This window comes from Lathamus discolor, chromosome 7 (genome assembly GCF_037157495.1).
Source record: "Lathamus discolor isolate bLatDis1 chromosome 7, bLatDis1.hap1, whole genome shotgun sequence".
Classification (NCBI taxonomy): Eukaryota; Metazoa; Chordata; class Aves; order Psittaciformes; family Psittacidae; genus Lathamus; species Lathamus discolor.
This window is the reverse complement of record NC_088890.1, coordinates 17461717-17483543: the sequence shown is the minus strand read 5'-3', so window position 1 is coordinate 17483543 and position 21827 is coordinate 17461717.

Genomic DNA, 21827 nt, shown 5'->3' with positions numbered 1-21827 from the left:
CACAGGACAGTTGGGCTCAACTCAAGGTGACCTACTGCAGGAGCATTTTAAGTCCACTGAAAGGTCAATTGGTTGTTTGGCACTGCCTAACTTTGGTTACTCCTTAGAGCAGGTTATGCTCAGCACGTGAGGAGCTCTAATGGAAACAGAGAGAAGCCATAGCATCGCAGAACTTGTCCAACAGTCTCTGCCTTCCCATGTCATCAAGCTCAGAGCTGTTCAGTGAAATCCACCTTGGGGAGCTGGAAATCCCTCACCCAGGAGCAAGAGTATTAAAGCACTGTGATTTTATCTCTGTAACCTAGCAAGCAGAGGAAAACAACCTGGGGAAGGTACAAAAGCTCAAGCAACCAAGGGGCCCTTTCCCTCCTCCTTGGTTTGTGAAGATTCTGCTTGTTGAAGATAATAATCACCAAACAGAAAACGCTGCACAAAAAGACTCAGGCAGAGAAAGCCCAATTTCCCCTCAGCTCTGGTGCTTCTGCTCAGAGTTACTTTGGCATATTAAAAGGCACCAGAGATGACAGTAGTAACTGACAAGATGGAAGGAATGACTCTGCAGACATAGAAGAGACAAAAAATGCAAGGCAAGTATTACAGTATCCCAATTACCATTTCCCACTGGAGCTGGGAAAGCTGATATTTAACAGCTGGATCCTGCAGACTAACCAGTTTACTCCCATGGTTTTGTTGCTTTTTGTTGCAGAAAATATTTATATCAGATAAAATATAAATTCAGCTTTATTTTTATAATTATATATATATATTTATTATATATATTGCACATATATTTACAGATATTAATTCAGCTTTATTTTGCCCAGCATTGAATCCACCTTGATGCCATCTGGCATTGGCTCTATCAGACATGGGGGAAGCTTCTAGAAGCCACCCCTATAGCACCCTGCTACCAAAAACCTTGCCATGAAAACCTAATAGAGTGATTCTGTGATTCTAAGCTGCAGGAATCACAAATGGTGCATCTGTCCTGAACTGATGATGGATAAAGTCACTAAAAAGCTCTTATCCACTCGTTTTAGCAGCATTAGAGCATGATTAACTCTGTGCGCTGCAGAGGGTGGGTAAGTGGAGGTCTGATTTTTTTCAGTCAGTTCTAGTTGTCATCAGCCTGCTAGATTTCATAATATATGTTTCATAATGTATGCTCATCCTGTATTTTTCCTTTAATATGAGCACAGGACTCACTCAGAATCCCCAGTTCTGTTACTCACAGCAGCACACAGCCATCCATCCCCGCAGTGAAGAGCAATCACTAAGAAATTACACATACATCTGGCAACAGGCAGTACCAATGTCACCTTCTAAACAGGTAACCAAGTCATGCAGGAATAAACAGGGGAGCAGCCTTTTCCCGGGAAGCAAAGGAAGGCAGTGGCTTCAAGTCCTGCAGTATTGAGTTATCAGCTGTGGCTATGTTTCCCTAAGACTTGTTTCTCTTCATCTCAGCCTCTAGTGGACAGGTGACATATGGACGTCTTCCTGCTCCTGGCCACCTTGCCAGAGGTCACAGTCCTTTTCCCCACAGTAATTTAGGGCTGGCTGGCTGCTGCAAGCATCGTGGATACTTGCCATCCTATGTGCCTTCTGAGCTCATTAGCTCTCTTCTGTGCGCTGATTTTGTATGGAAGGACTTCAGGAGCAACCCTGTCAGCTTCCAGACTGTGGGATATTCTCCTGCAGTAAAAACCTCATTGCTGTACAGGGCTATATGACACCATGGGCACTAATCCCCCACCAGCACAGGGCTGCCTGGATGTGGCTCCCAGTGCTGAGGAACACAGGGACCTTCCGGCATCCCAGGGTTAATGGGTCAAAGCAACCACAGAAAGGTCAAACACAGCACAGGAAGCTGTGCCATGGCCAGCACCCATCCCTGGGGACATGCCACACGGGGCCCCTAGGGACACACATCCAAAGCTATAGCTGTCCTATTGGCACAGCACCTAGGGACACACTGTGGGCATCACCCATGGGCAGGCCTGAGCTGACACAGCGTCTCTGCTGTGTAAGGAAATGAAGCATGCCTATTTGCTGTCTTTTGAGGATTTTTCCCTTGTGTTTTTAAGGGAGAAGAATGCAGATCTAGTCTGTCTCAGGAAATATGTTATAAAACTTCAATTTGCCTGTCTTGGCTCTTTCACCCTAGCACTGACCCTACAGATGAACTTCCGTGAATAAGTCTAATCCTGTTTTTCATGTTTCCCCAGGTTAATGAATACTTATGAATCATTTTTCCAGAGCCAAAGCATGGCCCTTAGAACCACCCGTGATAGTTCCATTTGTTCTCTTGCCAATTCTTCAACTCGTTTTTTGTTTCTTGTTCTTCCTGAAACTTGGGGGGGGGGGGGGGGGAATCTCATTCCCAGTTGGTTCTTATCAAAGTGGGGGTGGGAGGGGGGCTTTTGTTTAGTTTGGGGGTTTGGAGGGGGGAGAGGGTTTTGGGTTTTTTGTCAAACTCAGCTAGTACTTGGAGTCTTTCCAATCAGTCTGATGATTAATGTGGTGCCACTGACTTGTTTTGTGTTTGTATTAAGGAAAAAAATAAAGCACAATTCGTGTTTTCCAAAGACCCAGTGAGATACCTCTGACTGACCATGCCATGGAAGTTTTAAATTGTTCTTTGTATGCACAAAATGGATAGCAAAAAGTAAGCATTTCCACAGGCATGAATATTCAAGGTTAGGGACACAGGCAAAAAAGGAAAAACGTCACCTCTCAGCAAGCTGGATATTAGACTATAATCGTTGCAAAGCCAGGTCATAATATCTTACATAGGTTTAAGGGAGAAGAGTTGTTCTTTTGCCTACTATTTATTTAGGTAGTCTGAATTCAGTTTGAACAGCAAAGCAGCTTTCCCAGTTTAGCTCCATTAACAAGTCAAGGTCATTCCCCTCAGAGAAAGTTCAAGATCCTCTATATGGATAAAAAGAAACTACTCTTTCCCCGTGATTAATCTAGTGAACATCATTAGCAAAAGGCAAGAGACATCTAAACTGCTCAGTGCTCCTTTGACTTGCACGGGGGCTTTTTGTGTGTGAAACAGAAGGAAGTTCTGCAACTGTCTCGAGGAAAAAAAACATTCCTTTAGTCCTATTTGGAAATAAAACAGAGTTGTGAAGGGGGGAAGATCCTGAAGGACTCTCACAAGCTTTGTGTTTGAGAGTCGATAAGGTGGTAAAGAAATGCAGCTCTATTGATGTGCATTATGGGCTGCTTCCCAGGTGACGGTTTGGCCTTTTATAATGTTTTTCATCCAATGTTTTACTAATTTCTGAGGAAGTTAGATAGCACTTAAGAGCATGTATTTAGTTAGAAATACTGTTTGTGCTTCAACTCGTTAGCCTGAGACATGCCATTGTAATCCTATCACTCAGATACTGCTTGGAAAAGCATGCAGGAACTACATCCAGCAAGGGTAACTTTCACACTAACCAAAATATATTGCGTTATAAAACCCCAAAGAACAAAAATTATCACATTTATTTTTGGGATTTAAGCCTTATGTCAGAGACAGGGGGAAAAAAAGGTCACTTTAAAGCCTGAGAGTGAAGGGTAACCTTTCCTAGATTGCTTTGCTGCAAGAAGAAAGACCATTACCAGGGACCTAGAAATAGTTCCAAGGGTTAAAGTTACTCATGGCATATTAAGGGGCGCTCCTCCACTTGCTTGGCACTACCTGGGGTGGGGAGATGGGCAAGCAGGCTCAGCTGCAGTGAGACCAGGGGATGATGCTCTTCATCCGCTGGCACTGCAGGGTCTCCAGGGCAGAAGCTGCTTTCTCTGATTTATTTGAGCAAGAAAGAACACAGCTGAACCCTGGCAGAGGTCAATGACCATGAACCTTGGTAAGGGCAGCACTGAAAGAGCTCAGGGCCTTCATGGTATCTCTCCTGCATGTGTGTGTATGGATATATACACACACTCCTCAGTCCCTGCCAGCTAAACAAGCAAGACCAGGAAGCTTTCCCTTCCAAGGATACTGAAATGGACTGGTAAGACTCAGTTACTTTTAAATTCAAGCTCCTTTTTTTCCACTGAAGGTTTAATTAGTGATTTCTATGAAAATAGCCTTTTTATCCACAGGAAGCTCAAAAACACATCCGGCTCAGCACCTTAGGAGAACAAAAGGTACTCTTGCTGGCTCCACCATGCTCATGGGTAAACAGCATCAGCCCCAGCAGGTACTGGTGGAGCAGGGGCTTGTTTGAGGGGCTGAAGAAGAGCCAGCACAGCTCAGACTTGAACATCTGAGAGTGTCTGCTGCCAACGTCCTGAAAGACCACACCACAGAGGCAAAAAAGGGCTAAAACAGTCTCTTTTGTCTCTCTCTGCCTGGCTGCTGCCCAGGCCAAGGAGAGAGCAGCCTTATTATGGTCTGCAATTAAAGAAAAAAATGTAGCAGTAGTAGTAATCGTCATCATCATCATCTCTTTTTCTTGTCTCTTTTGCCAGCTCACCCCAACCACTGATACCCCATTTTAGAGAGTACAGCTCCCCACACCCACATTCTTTCCCTCTAGTAAAGACAAGTCAATGGGCTCACATCACACTTACCCACTGCTGGAGGAGATGTCTGAAGGGGAAGAGATGTTAACCAGAACCCAAATCTTAATGACCCATTAAGGAAAAACATTGCAGAAAGCCCCATGAGATCCCTGCCTGCTCCTCTGGCACATGCATCAAGCAACTCCAGCAGTGCATTTGCTTATCATTGCTGTAAATCAAAGCAGGATTAGCATAATTGTTCAGGTCTGGGGTTTGTTTTTACTGAGATCATAAACAAGCTGATGACACTGGGGGGTCTTTTACACCACATTGTAATTGTGCTGGCTGCCTAATTTTCAACACGCTGCTCACCTGTGCTCAGTCACAACAGTGCTAGTGGCAGCCTTCCTCCAAAGAAAACCAATTGTTCCAACAGCACATCTGAATTCAGCAATATTTCTGTCAATCCAGTGGGCTGCCTTTACTTCTGCCTTTCTTAGGAGACAATCATTGCCTGCTGGGACTTTATGCATAGATTGCTAACTTGCCATACATATACTGATGCAAAGAATAAGCTTTGTAATTTAAATAACAGCCCATGGAACTGATGACAGACATAAACACGGTCATTCACCCAACTGCAGAAAACTGCAGCTAAGGCTCCAGCAGGAAGATGGAGGAAACGTATTGTTTTTTCAAGTGCCAGAAACAACCTGCAGCCATGGGCATCACATGTAGGACACCCTATTTATGCACACAAAATAAAGCAAAACAGTGAACGGACAAAACTCAGAAGGGTTTACATGTTAACCTGCTCTGAGCAGGGCTTTCTTCTTAAGGTTACTCACCTGACCGGATCTCCAGTTCAACTTTGCTGCAAAATGGACATGTTCCTTCTTGCAAGATGATTGGTGAAATAAAAAGATATTTGGTAAAATCTTGGTGGAGGCTCCATAGTCCCTGGGAAGGGCAGCTAGGGAAAACTCATCAGCTTAAGAATGGCACCACCTCCCTGCCAAGCAGGGTCAAACCTACCAGTGCTGTCTGTACCAGGCAAGGATCTTCCTCAACCTCCAGCTTTTTGCCAATGGACGCACTGTGATTTACTTGGAAGCTGTGGGCTTCCAAGCTGGTGATGGGTCCCACAGTACCCTGAACTGAGCATCCTGGAGACCCACAGGTGGACTGGGAACATCCCTGGAATACAGCCCTGTGCAAGAAGGCTGTGCTGCAGAAGAACCTCTGAGACATCCGATTAGCAGACACAGAGCCAGAGAGGGCCCTTTTGAGGATGGCTAATGATCACAGGTAAAGGAGAAGAGGGTGTTGGGTAGACATGAGCGTGGGCTGACACTGGTTCAGAGCTACAGCACTGTTTGACAGAGCTGGTCCTCATCAGGTTTTATCTTGCAGAGCAAAACAAGGGCACTGCAGATAACAAAAATGACAGCAAAAGTACAGAAAAGTATTGTAAATACCTGTTCAGGTAAACTAAGCCTCGTTAATCTGATGTGTCTCATCTGCATAACAACAAAGGCCTTTCTTTTTTTTTTTTTTAAGGCTGTTAAATACATTTTCTTTTTGAAAAGAAACAAAGACTGTGACAAGGCCTTTAATCATTAAATCAATATAAACAACATTATAATACATTAGACTTGGAAATCGTAAACTGTGATTATGCACCAACTAATTAAATTAGTACTGACAGCTTTCAAAGAGTAGGAGAAAAAAGCAAAATACATCCCTTGCTTTCAGGGATGATTTTTCATAGAAGTGAAGACAAATAAGCTGTACTTTCCATCTGGGAGTGTGAATCCATGCAGGAAACACCCACACCTGAAACACGACCTGAGCGCTCACCAGGAAAACAACTTCACAAGTGCGAGCTGAGCTTGGTCACCTCTGAGTAATAAGCAAGAAGTTAAAGTCCTCCTTAAAATGAAATCCAAGAAGTATATACTGGAAAAGCCTAATTACAGCCCCTGTGCCAGTGAGAGAGAGCTACCAGTCTTCTGGCAGTAACTTGAGGTTTCATTGTTTGGGAAGATGAAAGCCTTCATTCGGCTGGGGAACAGTAGAAAACCAATTCATAAACAGGAGTAAGACAAACTGTATTTATTCGTGAGTAGCATTAATACCCTTTTGAGGGCTCTTATAATCATTTAGGGTTGCTATGCAACACGCAGGTCCAAACCTGATTCCAGCAGCAACAACAAAGCAGATTTGCTGGTTTTGGTAGGACCTGGAGAGACACTGCATTGACACTGGTGACTGCATCCAGCACAGTGTCCCAGCCTTGTAGCCAAGTGGGGATAAATGCAGTGTAAGAACCCTGACCGCCGCTGTGCATGGCTGCATTTCTATGCCAGAGAGTAATAGCAATTGCGGAAACAGAAATGGCTCCCAACCCAAACTCTTGTCATATACAACACTTGTCAACTTGTCAAGATGTTACTTTCTATAAATGAGCTTAATTTACATATTAATAACACCCAAAAGCATGGTGTGAGATGGAGAGAGGAGACTGGGGAGAAAGTGTGGAGGAGATAACTGAAATTTCCATTTGAAACCTCGCCAGGATTGGGAATTTTGAAATGTTTCAATAAGCTCAAAATAAAACCCATCCATTAACTTTACCTGCATCTCATGGAGGGCTCCAGTTACACACCAGATTTTCACCTTCTGGAGACCCCTGTAGGTGGCTGCATCTTGCTCGTGACAAACCTTGACTGTCATAGGTTTGCTGTTTCATCACCAAAGTCCCACCTATGCCTGCAAGAGCCAAACACACCACAGAGTCAGTGCTTTACCCTGCCAAAACTCCACAGCATGACGTGCTACAAGCCAGCCCACGGCCTTGCTAGGATTCACACTCACTTCTCAGTGTGAGGAGGTGGCCGGTTGTGATTAGAAAGTCGGTGTCTAAATGCTGTCACAGAAGATAAGAAGCGAAAGCAGAAGTGCTGCTCTCTTAGCTGCAGAAGCCAGAAAAGGAAGCATTGCTGCTGTTTCACTTGGGTCAGCAGGGTGGTGGAGGACTAGGCACCACGAATGGAAAAGAAGCTCCAGGCTGAGTATTCCCAGGCCCAGTAAGGGGTTTCCAATCCCCATGGATGGAGCTGGGTTGCCCTTAGGCTGATTGGGTCCTGGCAATCCCCCAGTGACAAACAGCTCCTGTGGTGTGGGAATCACACACTAATACACTGACAGCTCCTGATCTAAGTATTCCCATTCCCAACACAACCACCACTTTCCTGATCCTCACCTGCACTTATACCTCCGCGTAAGAATACAGCGAATGGCTCAGGGCCAGCCCAGCCCCTCTTCCCCTCTCACAGCACAGATCTGGGATTTTCAGTGCATTCTTGTTTATCACCTTTTGCTTTCAGATTCTGAACTCTCCCTCCTTCAAAAACTTCAATTCAATAGCTGTGTGCAAGAACATTTCCTTGATAACAGGGCTTGGGGTGAATGTGTGGAGAGAACCGGGTGGAAAAAGTCAGTCAGGAAGCTGGGAAAGGAGAGGAATCGCATTGCTAATATCCATTCAGCACCTAAACCTAAAATAAATGAAATATCAGTTTGCTCTGCAAATGGCAGCAGCCACCACAAGCCGTCATCCCACACTGTTGCAGGTCCTTTTGCTCTAGCTCCCATCCATAGCCTAACAAAATCAGTAAAGCCTGTGGGATCAGTCCAACAGTTCGGCTTAGGAGACAGCAAAATACAACATTCTCTGTATTTGATTACTCTCTAATAATGACCTGTGTCATCAGTTCACCATTTGTTTGCCCCTCTCAGGGCTGAAGCAGAAGTAAAATTAAAGCTGTTTCCTGACTCTTTGTACTTGGCCACATCACATCCTTGCAAAGATGCCTAATTAATTAATTTGTGCATGAAAGGACAGACAGTGTCCTTCCCGAAGGGTCCCTCCTAGCACAGCCAGCATGGGAGCAGAGGTGACTTGGAAAGTGATGATTACAAGAAAACTCACCCAGGACTCGTAGGCCCTCTACAGTCACATACATTTGGAAGGGCAGAGCTCCCACTTCTTCCCTCTCTCCCTTTTCAGGACTCATGGTTGGGCATTTTCAGAACCTATACATACAGGGATGTGGTCTGGAGACTCCTTTCCTCTCCGTGGTGCTCTCACCCAGGCCATGAGGGGACCCCCCATCATGTTCACTAGGTGCAAACCACTCATCTTTAAGAGCCACCAAAGTTGACTTTCCACCCTTCTAATACACATAAGCCAAACAAACCGATCATAGAATAACAAAAAAGCATAACCAGTGCCAGAAAAAACACTGCAAGTCTCTCCCACATATTTTGTCCACTTCTTCTTATAATCCACTGCACTAATACTTAACCACCACACCAAGCAGGTGGAAGTTTGAGGGCCACTGAGCACTGCAAATTTGCCCAATGCATCACAATTACTGAACACCTGTGCTAAATAACTTAGTGCTGAGCCACTCTGAAAATCCACAGAGTGCTCAATAGCCCTTGACAGTTTTCATTTCTAACCAGTGTTGGAGGGGCTGGATGCTCACACATCATGCCACATGTAAGGACACTGGTTCAAGACCTCCTGAAGGCCCCTTTTGCCTTGGCTGGAAGTTATGCTCTCCCTGTGATTGTGATTTTCAGTCTTCTCCTACTTTGTCTCCACCGTTACATGCACATGGAGCTGGCGAACTTTAGTGTGAGCAGCCTCCAAACAGCCAAGCTCCCAGCTGCCCCTTCTCTCCTTCCCACCCCAGATGCCTGTCTCAAGACCTTCCTTTATGCATCAGCACAGATGCTAAAATAGAGGCACAAAACCTCCTTGAACCACACCAAGCAGATCCCAAACTCAGGACCGACCTTTCCGTGTTCCGCATCCTGTTCTTGTGGGGACACCAGAGAGGGACAGAGGGCTCTGCCTGAACCTGGACACAGCAGCAGCTGAGAACAAATTCAGTCCCTGGATGCAGAGAGCAGGGCAAGGCTCAGCAGATGGTCAGAAGCTCTTCAGCCGTGGCAGAAGACATGAAAGACTGCACAAGCCCTTGCTGCATTCAGCTGGAAAAAAAGGATGAGAACAAATAGAAGGGGGTGTAGCAGGCAGAAGTAAGAATAATGGGAGGTTGATAAACCTCACTTACAGTGGGGAACAGGAGACATTCAGTCCATTTAGTCTGTCCCTGGGAAGGTTAAGAAGTGACTTGAGAGTGGTCAAAAAGCACCTGCACAAAGAGAAGAGCAATAAGATGAGGCTCTTTAATCTGACAGAAAAAAGCATCTTGAGATCCAGTGGCTGGAAACCAAACTCATTTCTATAGAGACATAAAATTGTTCTTGGTGCAGAACAGTGAAGGTAATTAATTAACCACTGGAATAATTTACCTGAGGGTGTGACAGATTCTGGGTCACTTCAGCTCTTTAGGCTGGATTTCTGTGGGACATTCGAACTCCACCAGAGCATCTGGGTTTTGAAGACAGACAGAAGGGAAGGTCATGAGGGAAAGTCACTGGTGTAGAGTACTGGGGGTTCTTCTGCACAGCTAGTCCAGAACTGCTGGTCTTTGAAAGTCAGGCAGTGATAGCAGCTGTATTAGATACAAAAAAGGCTCAGTAAAAACACAGAGAAGGAAGAATGATTTGGAGAATTTACTGCATCTCATCAGATATCCCCTGAGGCTTACAGGGAAGCTCAGAGCTGTGCCCAGCCCCTGCTCTCTGCCACTTTGCTGCTCAGAAAAGAGAAGAGCAGAAGAAAACCATCTACTTACAGATAGAGGCTTCGTGTCCCACTCCTGTCATTTCCAACAAGCTCTATGAACTACCCAAAACACAGTCTATTGTGCTTGGGTGTGGTTTCCACACACCAGGTACTTACCAGCCACTTCCAGCTCATCTGTAGGACTGCAGAACATCACCCCTGGTCTTGCCTCTGAGACTAAGTGCTTTCCTGAGGAGCCATTCCATTTGGCAGCAATGCAGCATAAAGCAGCGTGGGACTGTCCTCAGCAAAGGTCCTTTATCGTTAAAAAACAGACTGAAAGCAAGAGTTCAGATTAGAAATGCATGTTAATAAATTGCCCCAGTTTTCCACAGACAATGCATTTCAGATTTCATGCATGCATTCACACTTCCTAGAGTTTCTCAAGGCAGCCCATAGCACAACCTCAGTTTCTCAGTACTGCCCCATCACTTTTCTGTAGCAAGTTGTCATGATAATGAAGTTGAACTTCTATAGCAAATCTGTCGATACAAGTACTATAAGCCTGATTTTCAGGGTTGCTTAGCTCCATCATTAAAAGGCTTGCTGCATCTCTACCAACCTCCAGCTGAAATCCAGATTACTTTTCAGAGATGACATTTTAGAAGCACTAGGCTTTTTTATGTTACTTTCTGTATTTTAGAAAAAGTATGTTTTGGAGCCCTTGACACAAATACAAGGTGAATTTCAATGGTCCCTACTTAAATGTATTTTAGAGTTAGTGATGTTTAAATAGGGTTATTTTTGGTACATTAGCATAGGAATGCTGGCACAAAAGCCCAATTTTCTCATGTGGTTTTCTAGTAATTAATACTCTAAACACTTGTGATTATAAAATTAGAAAAGTAAATTAATGCAGCAATACAAAGTAAAATAATTTAAAAAATATATCAAAACCAAGCACATCACATCCATGCAAAAGAGACAGGAAGAGTCAAAACCTGGCTGCGCAGGCACACTGCCCCCATGCCTTTCCCTAAGGGGGTCTATCACACACAGACTCATTTAACCAGGGAGCAAAAGAACTGAGAAAACAAGTTCTGGAAAAGTAACTTTCTGCTTAAAGCACAATTAATGAGGCTGCCTGTAGGATTCCTATCTCCACAAAAGCAAGTGGAAAACCCCAAGGTCCCCAGGCTGTACATTCACATCCTGCGCTGAGGGCCAATGAGCCCTACCAGGCCCCCAGCTGCGGCTGCTGAGGCCCCCCTCTGAATTAGCAGAAGCATATTACCTTACTATGTAAAAGACTTATTTCACTGACTGCTCAGGTTTCATTTTTCTTTAAGCAACTCTAAATGGGTGGTGCTGCTATTAGCCATCAAACAACCACAGTATTCCAGCCGAAGTCCATTGTAGACTGTCCAGAAGTCTCATGATTTTGCTATGATAGAGAAAGAATAATCAAAATCCCATTATAATTATAGCAAATACAATTGACCTGAGTCATTAGGTTGATGTCCATAAAAGTGACTCTCAAATGTCTGAACTGGAAGGCTTCCACAGACACAGTTCCCTCTCCAGGAGCAAGAGACCACTCCAAACGTCAGTGGAAGGTTGTTTTGTTTTTAATTAGAACCTGAGTTTTATTTGGCTGCCTTCTAAATTATTCCCCCTCCTTTCTGATTAGGAGAGCTTTCAGATCTTACACAGAGGGCTCTTGGGCTCTTTGTTCTTCAAGAGTTTTCTTTCTAATTAAAAAACAACCGAACCAAAACAACCAAACACACACAAAACCCCATCACATCTGCAAATAGAAATGTGGGAAGCCAGCCAAAAATCAGATCATGAGCATTAACATTTAACTATTGCTGTATTTCACTTTGTGCCTGTAGTCTTATACAAAGGCAAACACCCGTATAGTCTGTGTCTCCTGGAAGCAGGCAAGTACACATACTCCATTCATAACTATTAGGCCAGCTTTTCCAAAAGCACCAACAACTGCATCTGCTTTTGGCTGTGGAGGATTTGACCCTCAACTCTTGGCTTCACCAGACTAATGCTCTGCCTGCAAAATAGCCACCTACGATATGCTGAAGCCAAGTTTTATCAGCTAGATCCCAGATGTATGCAAGCAGCGAACATAACTTGTCTTCTGAATCTGATCCTGGCTTTGCCACCCATTTCAAAGGCAGTGGGCTCAGCATCCAAACACTCAGGTTTCCTTAATCTCTGAGTTTTTAGGATTGTGACTAAGATCTCCTGAAGCTTCAAGCAATCCGAGAGCCCACAGCAGCCCTGCTGAGCTGAATTAGTCCATTATTTCATGCCATCGTACTGCCCGGAGGACAGGCGGACACACACCACCATTAGTGCGGAGCTGCTCCTGCCCCCGTTGGTCAGCACTTCAGCTCTCAGCAGGGCAGCAGCAATGCTCCTGGCAGGTAGGTTGTTACTAAAAGACATCAAAAGCCACCCGGAGATGGGCTGATTGGGTTTATTTGTTTGTTACCTGCCACATGGAGTGAGATATGCTGAGTATGTTTGTTTTGCTGAGGCAACCAGAAAGCCTCCCCAAAGCAGGCTTTCTGCTGCCAGAGACAAACTCTAGTGAGTTTTTGGTTTTTAAGACACAAAAAGTGCAGACTCAACCTGAAAATAACTCTCTATTCCTTTTTCTAATGGCTTTTATTTGTGCTTCTCTCCATGTGATAATAAAGACAGATCCCTCTCATGCCCCCTTGGGAGGCTTCTCAACAAGGAAAATGAAAGTTTGTTGGCACCAAAAAGTACAGGGGGCTCTGGATGTGTCCTAGGAGAGCCCTCCATGCCAGGGCCTTCCACGGCTGGTGGCCCAGAAGTTGCTGCAGACAGATGCTGGTAGACATACTCAAAGGCAGAGCACCTTTCTGGTTTACTTAACCAGAACATTTTACTTAATATTTCACTCACGAGTCATTCTGCAAGGAGTCAGGTCACTATGAAGACATCAAACGTCCTGAAACTTGAGACTTCTCCAGCTGTGCCTTTCACCTTTCACCTACAGCCAGAATCATGAAACACCCAAGGGATGCATGGAGCAATCACACCTTCCCTCTGCCCATCACCCTGACCACAGGAGTTGCTTCAGTAATGATAACTGCTGCGCTGGAGAGGGCATCTCCCATATGACACACACAGCTAGAAATGAGCTGATCAAGCAGGAAAAAAGCACCCAGGATTGAATTGCAGGCAAGCTGCAGGTGTTAGGATAATTATGAGAGTTTGGCAAACCGTGGGAACAGCACATGTTCCTAGAATGACAGCACAGGCTTTTATGCTTCCATTGCACATCTGTGCGTCAGTGGCTCCTCTCCCCTCCCAGGCATTTTGAAAGTACACCAGAGGTACACAAAGAATTTGGGTGAAGATCCAAACTATCAGCAAAGTGATAAATGGTATCACAACCACTCCTCTCTCTCACACTGACTAGACCAGCTGCTGAAGATGGGAACGTGTTGCACAGTGAGAAGTGACTGAGGGAATGCTTCGTAGCACCATAGCCATTACAGAGCTGGGAAACCCACTCCTGCTGGACACCTTCAGCTACTTTGCTTGGTGAATCCCTCCCAGCTATTCAGGAGATAAGAGCATAGAACAGATTTCATACCTTCTGCAAGCTAGTCCTGAGGGAATAAGTAGTCAACAGGAAAGGTTTCCACTTCTGCTGACTCCAGCTCCCCCTCATCCTTTTTGGGGGTCATTTTTTTCTGGGGTTTTGGATTTTCTTTTTCCCCGATATTTTCAACTATTTCCAATTTTGCAAGAACTTCCGTGTAAGAATATAGATTCCTTTCCAATATAAGGCACCAGCAACAAAGCAACGCTTTATTACAGACTGTATTTCCCATCTCTGCTGAAGCAGAATTCTCATGTGGAAGGGCAAAGTCATGCGAATTTACCAGCTTTTACTTTTCTGTGCTTCCCGCTCATTTTTTTTCTGCGTTTCCCACTCATTAATCCTGCAAAGGAGCATTTACAGTGTATTTAAGACGGTTTTCCTCCTTTACTAGCTCCCTGCGGAGCCGTCCAGTTTCTGATCCGAAGAGCAATCAATAAATAAGCTCTGCCATCCACCAGGGTTCCTGGCTGCCCAATTAGAACTGCAAACCTCAACATGCTGTTTTATTATACGACGGCAGCAGTCGGCTTTGGCACGGCTTGCAGAGCCTAATGCTGATTTTAGATGTTTGCATTTGAGTAACAAAGCAGTGTCGGCCTGGGAAGTCAGCAGGGCTGTTTTGTGCCAAACTACATACAAATTCACTTCCCGAGAACTGGAGTTCCCATTGCGGAGCTCTTTCGCCAACTGGTTGTGTGGGGGTTGATGGCCGTGTCATAGTTTTAATTGCTCCAAACAGCGAATGGGCGGATTTCTGGCTTGTCAAGGACATTGTACAGAGCAGAGATGTTAATCTCTCCAAAGCCTAGCTGGTGAGCAGGTCCTTAAAATAGCTGAACAGCAAGCAAAACACGCTCAGCAAGCGGACAGCCTGCCATGGTGAGCGAAAGCATGGACCATGGCTCAAAGGGAAGGTGCTGCAGGCTGGTGACCTTTTCTCAAGCTGATAAATAAATAATGTTAAAAGGCCTGGCAAGAGGGAGCACAAATAGAAGGTCTGCTCCATCTCATATAGTTTTCAGGAAGAGGGATACATTTTCTTGGGCCACCACAAAATGTGCTTTGTGGACTCCTGAACTGGCAACAGAGGCAACTGCTTGTGCCAATGGGGTGTCACCATCTCTCCCTAGTGCCTGGCCGGCAGGAGACAATGGACATCCACTGATGCTACCCGTGAAAAGTGTTGCTTGGGCAGGTCAGGCCTGAGAAAGCAAGGACCGTGTAAATGGGCTCTGCCTGCCTTGTCCACAGCCATAAGGATTCATGCTCTCTAGCAGTAATTTCAGCCTTCAGAGGGTTTTTTGGGAGTGAAGGTTTTTTCTGTTGTGTTGTTGTTGGTTTTGTTCTTTTTTAAGAAAGGCAACATAATCAGCACTGGAAGCACTGAATGTTCAGATACTGAAGGGACAGCATCCTAATACAACTCTACACAGGTCCAGTGTGGACCAGACATTGTCATCAAATATGTGTTTGGGTATTTCAGCAGCACAGAGCTTACACCACCACCAAGAAAGAAGTGCCCTTCCCGAACAGCACACTGACTTTTGCTAACAGCCTTAAATCCTCCTTAACCACAGGTGTATAAGAAGCAGATTTGGAAGTAAATGATGTGGGTGGTCGCTCAGAGGGGGACAGCATTATCGTAGGTGAGCCTCTCCTCAGGATTGCAGCAGAGATCATTAAAGAGCTTGCTTGTTCTTATTTTAGCCTCCCCAGCTGTACCAGGAGTCCAGCTGACCTGCTGTTGCCTGGCTGGTGAGCACAGCCACAAAGACTCATTACCCTAAGCTAAGGCATTGCACAACACTCTACTTCCTAGGAAGTAAAAAGACAAAAGTTTCCCAAATTTCCTGCTTCCTGAGAGCAGCCATTTTGCAGGTCCATAAACCAGGTCTCAACTGAGCTATTTGGCCTATACAGTAAACAGCCAGCACTATCTGCCTGCTTAACACTAACAAAAATGTTACATTCCTTCTTCAGTCCTATTTTTAAGCACTGACATTAGAAGGAAAGGGACTGAAATCTTTGGGAATGTGGGGAGTGAAGGTGATAAGATTTGCATGAAAAAGAGTTTGGGAAAGAGCTCTGAGGCCTTGGTGCTTGACAAGCCCTGGGGCCATGAGTTGGAACGATGGGGAAGGTAAACAAGCAAGCCTTGGGAGGATGGGCGAGGATGTAGTTGTGGTGGGAATCTCAGTTGGAGGCCAGAGGATGTGGGAGTAGTGAGAGGGTCTGCAATACTGTGATTGGACTATTTACCTGGAGAGTTTTACAGGGGCCAATGAGATTGAACGTTGTATGTATGTGCAGGTTGGGAAAGTGAACAAGGGGATAAAAAGGGCTTGGAGGTAATAAGCGAGGATTTGAGTTCCTGCATCAACTTGAGTCTGTGTTGTGAAATGCCACATGGGAAGTCTTTAAGAGAGAACACATTCCTTCCACCTGTATTTCGCAGATAATGCCCTAAATTTCCAGCTTTTTTGATTTTTTTTGATTTATTCCTATTTATTTTTCTACTGTACTACCCACCCAGTGTGGGATGTTAGCAGAGACTACAGATACCTCTCACAGGTATCTAGAGCACCCTCCAGATAAAGGTCTCTTTCAACAACTTCCTGCCAACTCACTCCCACAGCTTTGCATCCCTCTCTTAAATAGCTAAGTGCTTCCTCTTGGTCTCCTGAGTGCTAGGTGCTCAGGTGATAGACTTCACACTTGATCTGTCTCCATTAGCAACTTGGCTACTTCTAATAGATGTTTGTTTTGTTTTTTTCCAGATCATAGAGTATGCAGATTGGCAGCTGCAGCCAAGAAACAGTCTCAGAAAGTTTTGTGGTTAAATAGGCACTGAGGAGATACTTAAACTAAAGAGTGTCCTGGTAGAGACAAGACATGCAGGAGAACTAGGCAGCCCCATCAATACTGCTGCTGTCAGCCAAAGACCTGTCCGGAGGAGGAGATGGCTCTAACTCTTTTGCAGGAAAGCCATGTGCAGTTATAAGAGTTGCTGCCCTCCTCAAGTAGCACCTTAAATAGGGAGTCCTTTTTACACCTTTTCCTTATAATCTCTGTGCTCTGTGACTGCGCTTTGCTGTATATTTTGCTGGAGACAAAGCTGATGCTCCAGTCCAAACACTGCTGCCAGGAAGTGACACCTCCCTGGTGATCCTGCATAGCTGTTTGTCAGGGCCCTTTCCCACCTCCCTCGAAGCAGCTGATGCTGCCCACACGCTGAGAAAGGCTCCTAGAACCCATGAATCACCGGCTTGATTAAGCCTGGCAATTCCTACCGAGATGGATGGTGACAGATCCATGCTCTGGTTTCAAAAGGTGCGTAGCAATGCCTGGGCGTGGAGATGGGGCTACATCGCACCAGAGGTTAGTGTTGGGATATGCTAATGCATAGAATCATAGAATGGTTTAGGTTGGAAGGGATCTTAAAGCTCATCCAGTCCCAACCCCCTGCCACGGGCAGGGACACCTTCCACTAGAGCAGGTTGCTCCAAGCCCCTGTGTCCAACCTGGCTTTCAACACTGCCAGGGAGGGGGCAGCCACAGCTTCTCTGGGCACCCTGTGCCAGCGCCTCAGCACCCTCACAGGGAAGAGCTTCTGCCTAACATCTAACCTAAGTCTCCCCTCTTTCAGTTTAAAGCCATTTCCCCTTGTCCTGTCACTAACTGTGCTTGTCCAAAGTCACAAGAAAGGTCTCCCAGATTAGTAAGCTGGTTATTGTCACTGGCAAAGTGGCCCCAAGACCCTACTCCTGGGATGGTCCTTCTCATTCACAAAGCCCACGCTTCAATGTACAGCAAAGCAAAAGCTGGAGAGTAACTGAGCAGCCCCTGCAATAAGGGGCTGCTGCCGCGAGGCTTGGGTTGATCCCAGAGCCCCCAAAACCTGCACTTCCAAGACTCCCCTCCATGCTGCTGCAGCACCTGAACCTCTCACAGTGGCTGAATCCATTGCTGTGCAATGGTTAAATAAACGCAGAATCGCCACAATGTGAAAGGCCTGAATTACTGGTTATTTCCTCTGCTGCTGAAACAGCTCCATCTCCCCAACTCATACAAAGCCCAAGCCCCATGGATCTGAATCTTTACTGAACAGAGCTCTAAATAAGCAAATCAATCATTCTCCAGTGCATGACCCGTCACTGCCTGCTGAGCTGTGCTCCTGCTTCCCCTGGCCTCTCTAATAGGCTCATATTGATATTTAACGGTGAAGGATACAGATGGGAGCCGCTGCATGTGGGTGTCCCAGAGGGGTCTGCAGGCCTTGCAGCACTGCACCCAGCGGGTGCCTGTGGACATGGTGCTTCACAACACACTAATGACCATGACAAACCGCTGACAATGTTCAGCCGGTTTGCACCAAGCTGCTCTGACGCCCCTGCTTGATGATACAAGTGGTGATGTGTTAGTGACAGGGGAACATTACTCATCCCTTGCCCACAAATGCCAACCCTGCTCTCCCCACTGAAAAAGTACCTCTGTAGAGACCAAACCACCTTGTAAGAATACTTCACCCATGATTCATGGGTTGCAAACTGCTGTAAAGAACTAAGCCACATGCATGGAAATGCCAGTATTCCTCTGCCTTTCCCATACGTGAATTTCAGATACATGAGGTGTAGCACCTCAGCATCCAAACAGTCAGGCTGTAGCAAGAGCTCTTTGCTGTTAGAAACAGGGAACTGTCTACATTAGGGAAGCTGACAGGCATTGAAAGCAAATGTATGACACTGCCACATACAAAGTCCATACCACTCTATGTGCAACCTGAGCTTATGCTCTGAGGTGGACCAGACATGCTGCGAGAGGGAAGGCCATGCCATGGCTAGCCCAGACTGTGAGCTGGCAGCCCTGAAAGTGTGCAGTGGCTCTGCTTTATCTTCCCCATAAAATCAGTATGCGAGGGAGACACTGATAACCAGCTTACAAACCCTCCTGGACCTGGATACGACCAAATGTTTTCCTCTTTTTTTTTTGCCTTACTCCCCCACCCTACACACCCTCTGTCAGCTTTTATCGCTGTGACTACAGTCACATTACGTCTATGTATTAATTTTTAAGTTTTCCTCCCCATGAGCTTATAGAAGTTCATTCTGAGTCTGTGAGTGTTTCCAAGGCAGAGATGAAAACACAGTGCTCTGCAGGAGAGGGAGGAATACCTGGCTGGTTGGCCGAGCTCCCAGTATTCCACTGGACACAGCAAGGAGCAATCCAGTGAGATGTGTTCTGTGGCTTTTCCCCTAATGAGGTCAGGCATCCCGGTATTTTTGCTGGATTAAGGGTCTGCAATGACATGCCTCATCTTGAGCTGCTCTCCGCTGTGTAGGGCCTGCGGCTGAATCAATCCTTGCTGTGCTGGAGCTTCACCTTTTGTGCAATTAGCTTGACACTGCTGGAACAGCATGGATGGCCTCATCAGCGGGAGGTCTTTACACACCTCGTTACCTGGACCTTGGCTCTAAAGGGCTGGTTGATGGGAGCCCATCACCTCGAGCTGCCCAGGGACCTGGCCCTGAAGAGTTCAGCAGAGGAGGGCAAGTTTCCCACTGCCTGCGGGGAGCCAGGCTATACATCAGCCGGAGCCTCCAGGATAATGCTTGAGAGAGCATCCTGCAGCATGGAAATCTCTCCCCAAATGAAGGGAGGCTGCTGTGGGAAGGCTGTGGGCACTTACACAGCAAAGGCAGACAGTTCCCCTTCTCCCTGCCCCATAAAGGTTTCTGCCCCAGGGTGAAGTTAGGTTATAAGCACAAGAGAAACATAAACCCTTGAGTATTCAAGACGGAGAAGGGAACAGGACACCTGAGCTTCAGTCTGAGATGGGAGACAGGGTAAGAGGTATCCAAGGAGTTGGGATTTAAAAGAGACAAACTGCAAACACCCAAGAACAATTTAAGCTGAACCCAGGACACCACCCCATATAGTTTAGTCCAAGAGGGCATCAGCCATTCCTAAAAATCCCTGGGAAAAACAAACTGGGAAGTGGCACAAAGAAAACTGCTGAAGAAAAAGGAATGAAATAGACAACGGGTGAAGGCCCGTGCAGCCCCAGGGGCAGCTCTCACCTTTTCATGCTACCTGCTACCTTCTCACCCTGCTACCTTTTCACCCTACCTGATCCCGTGTAAAAAACTGTGGCAAAGAGCTGTGAAAGGCAGAGTTCTGCGTAAAGTTTTTGGAGTAAAAAAAAATCAAAACAGCTTTCATAGAGAAAAGCTGTTTTAAGAGATGACTCAAAGGATGGCACATCCTTAGTGCCCGCGGAGGAACTCCAAGGGGAACCCCAGCTGAGGAGCTTGCTGCATACTGAAGTGCACTGAGCTGCTCTCACGGCAGCGCCTCTGCACAAATACACTCCATATCACAGGATAACCTCAAGGCAATAGCTTTGAAAATCCAGAATGAGACATTACTATTAGACATTACTAGAGAAGAGGTGCTGACTTTTAATGTTGCTTCCACCCTGAGACTGGTTTGCTCAGGTAGGAAGGAATGTCATGTTTGTTTGCATTATTCACCAGGCAAAAAGACATCAAGAGCATCCACTGATGGCACATTTCTGCTTTTCATGGGCATGCATCTGCCTTTGCTGCACTCCACTGACAAAGCTATGGACTACATAGGCAGCCTCTGGCCAGCGCTACTGCATGTTGGTTTGCTAGACTGCAACACCTTGATCAAGCTCATTTTCAGAGGAAGACATTAGAAATCTGAATCTTAGTGCAAGCTGTGACAGTAGAGAACAACCAGCTCTACATACCTACATGGAAAATTCCTATCTGTACACATCTGTCCCATGCAGGATAAACTCCGATGCTACCCTATTAGTAATAGCAGAAAGCAGAGCGTCATTCCAGGAGGGAAGTCCATGTTCATTCCATAAAGATGGACATGTTAACAATTTTTAATCACAACAGCAGTTTCAAATACATGACTCCACAGTCACTGGGCAGTGCCCTTCTCCATAAATGCTCACAAAAGAATACTGAAACAAAGGTAGTGATCAACCCAAAATCCAAGTGTCTGTCTGTACATCCATTCATTTACATATCACACTAAAGGCAAAAGCTCTGCCTTGTTTGACAATGTCACAAAAAGAAACTTACACGGGAGAAAAGGATAAAGACTTAGTCCTAAGCCAAATTATCAGACTGCCAAGGTATAAAACTTTGTTGTATATCATTCATGCACTACATGCAGCCGTCTCACTTCTGTAGCTGCTTCCTTCATCGGATATCAGAGCTGTTTGCAAACATAAATGAATAAAACCTCTCACCTCCCATGAAGCAGGTAATTTGTTTTTATTAATACATAAATGAGAGAGGAAATTAATTAGAGAACAAAAAGGGCAAGAGGCCCAAGATCACACAGCAAGAGCACTTTAATCACTACCTTCTGGCCACTTAAAAGTAGTGCTTGCATGTTAATGCTTTCCTGCTCTCTAGCAAGCATTCGCAATAGACCATGTTTCCTCAGACTAAGGGCTCCTGCAGTCCTTGCTAACTTTGCAACTTCAGAGTTTTTCTTCACATGCACACCATCACACCTCTGTCCCCTGGTTTAATTATTATTTATGCTGAATATAAACAGCAAAGGAGATGATCCTGACATGAATAATGAAAAGGCAACAAGAGACAAAAAAACCTGCTCCAGTCAGCAAGTAACCCACCTGCTTTATATTAAAATCCATGCCTTAGCACTGTATCTTTGCATACTAGAGGCGGAAGGGTGAGTTTTAGGGCCATTGCACAATATGAACTTCCCCAATGTATCACAGTTACAGAACCTCCTGTGCCAGATAACTTTGTGCTGATCCACAGTGGAAATTCACAGTGCTCAACAGCCCTTGAAATTTCTAATTTGTCCATTCCCATAGAGGAGTGGTGCAGTGGGTGCATTTCTCGGTCTTGCAACATGCCTTGGACACAGGAGCCTCTTTGGAGC